This window comes from Vombatus ursinus, unplaced genomic scaffold (assembly GCF_900497805.2).
Source record: "Vombatus ursinus unplaced genomic scaffold, bare-nosed wombat genome assembly UNPS02010461.1, whole genome shotgun sequence".
NCBI classification, from domain to species: Eukaryota; Metazoa; Chordata; class Mammalia; order Diprotodontia; family Vombatidae; genus Vombatus; species Vombatus ursinus.
The window spans coordinates 6,310,193-6,312,730 of NW_020950239.1; the positions used below are offsets into that span (position 1 = coordinate 6,310,193).

The 2,538-nt window shown below is 42.8% G+C and overlaps 1 pseudogene; it reads right to left on the reverse strand.

Annotated features, from left to right (window-relative positions):
* Window positions 1-553: 553 nt before the first annotated feature.
* On the reverse strand, window positions 554-1,816 carry LOC114037645 (annotated as a pseudogene).
* Window positions 1,817-2,538: the final 722 nt, after the last annotated feature.

Here is a 2,538-nt window from a genome sequence, read left to right on the forward strand (position 1 = left end):
AGAAAGAAAGAAAGAAAGAAAGAAAGAAAGAAAGAAAGAAAGAAAGAGAAAGGAAGGAAGGAAGGAAGGAAGGAAGGAAGGAAGGAAGGAAGGAAGGAAGGAAGGAAGGAAGGAAACTGATTCTTGAGTTCTAATAGATAATACTGAAACTGCTCCTTAGTCATCCTCTTGCTGGCTTTATCTTTGATTGAATCAACATCATAGTGGACATAATAGTGTAGTATTTTTTTATAAGAAAGAAAGAAAGGAACGAAGGAACAAAGGAAGGGAGGGAGAGAGGGAGGGAGGGAGAAAGGCAGGAAGGAAGGCACACAGAAAGAAGGAAGGCAGGCAGGCAGGTAGGAAGGAAGGAAGGAAAGAAGAAAAAGAAAGAAGCAAAGAAAGAAAGACCACTGAACCTCCTATTTGCCGATTGAGGCAAATATGTCCAAATATAAAGATAATTTTTTTGAAAGTGTCCCCCTTTTATTGACATTTAATGACCACAGAGGACATTTTCACAGAACAGTAAAAATGGGACAGACCTATTGTGAAGAAAAAGATAGCATACAAATTAGTATTCTTCACCTTCATCTTTCCCCTCAGCACTATCTGCTCCAATTTCCTCATAATCCTCCAAGGCAGCCATATCCTCCCATTCCTCAGAACTCCCCTTCAGCTATGCTCCCCCCTGCCATATACCAATGAACAAAGACATTCTTGTCATACATCAGATCAAACTTGTGGTCCAGGCGAGCTCAGGCCTCAGCAATAGCTGAGTGCCTACTCAACATGTACACAGTCCCCTGTACCTTGGCCAGGTCGCCACCAGGAACCACAGTGAGAGGCTGGTAATTGATGCCAACCTTGAAGCCAGTTGGGCACCAATCCACAAACTGGATGCCACACTTTGTCTTGATGGTGGTGATGGCAGCATTGACATCTTTAAGAACCACGTCACCATGGTGCAATAAGCAGCAAGCCATGTATTTACTGTGGAGGGTCACACTTCACCATTTGGTTGGCGGGCTCAAAGCAAGCGTTAGTGATCTCTGCTACAGTCAGCTGCTCACGATAGGCTTTCTCAGGAGAAATGCCTGGGGAATGTGTAGATAGAGAGAAATGAGTACAGGAATAGGGCACCAGATCAACATTCAGGGGACTGTCAAATCAGAGAAAGGCAGTGATGAAGGACATCATTTAGTTAATAAGGTGATTCAGATTAGTATGGGTTGAGCACTCGATATCAAGGTTTCCGGTCTTGTCTACCATGAAAGCATAATCAAAGTGTTCCAGGGCGGTGTGAATGGTCAGAATGGAGTTGTAGGGCCCAACTCCAGCTGTGCAAACCTGAGGAGACAGGTAAATGGAGAACTCCAGCTTGGCCTTCTTACTACAATCAATGGACCTCAACAGAGAGGTAAAACCACAGCCAGTTCCACCACCAAAGCTATGGAACACCAAGAATACTTGAAGGTCTATGCATTGCTCAGCAAGCTTCCAAATTCTGTCCAAAACCAAGTTGATGATTTCCTTGCCAATAGTAGTGTCCACAGGTGTAGTTATTGGCAGCATCTTCCTTGCCAGTGATCAGCTGCTCAGGACGAAAGAGCTAGCTGGGGGTAAGTTCCAGTTCAAACATGGAATGGGGAACATGCTTTCCAGCCCCTGTTTCAGGAAAGAAGGTGTTGAAAGAGTCATCTTCAACCCCAATGGTCTTGTCATTTGGCATCTGCCCATTGGGCTGGACGCCATGTTCCAGGCAGTATAGCTCCCAACAGGCATTGCCAACCTGGAAACTAGCCTGGCTTACATGGATACAGATGCACTCATGCATGACAAAGGTGTGCAGGGGTCCACTGGCCTAAGGAGAAATGGAAAGCAGAATGACACAAGTTTCTCACTAACCAACCATTAGGGAATTTCTGGGGGAAAAATTAGCGAGACTCAGATAACTTCTTGACTATTGCAGTTTCATCTAGATTCCCGGTATCATGTAGACAAAGCTGCAGAGAGCCCAACATCTTTGCTGAAAGCAGACAGAGCGAAGGATTTAGGTTCAGAAAACCCAAGCGTAGATGTTCACCTGTGTGACCTTTCACAAGTCACAACCTCTTCAGGCTTTAGTATCACCCTCTATACAATGAAAGGTTTGTCTCTAAGCTTCCTTTTAGCTCTAAATCTATGAGCTTATCAAATTAAATATATGTAAGTTAGTACTGCCATGAGATGATATACCATGGGGCCATGCTCCACATAAGGTCATCTTCATTTTATCTAGTATAGAGCATTTCACACAGTAGGTGTTTAATAAAAGTATATTGAGTGACAAGAATGACCCCAAAATTCTATTACTCATCTGAAATAGTGCAGGCAGCTTCAAAGGGGGGAGATTTGATTTAATGTTCATGCTATAGGACCATATTATATGTGAGATTACTTTATAGAAATTGTTAAAAGTTGATGGTTAAGATATACAGATCTTACACTAAATTAATCTCCATGATGAAGTTTAACAGGTCTGAATCATTCCTACAACAAATAGATAGATAAATGGAT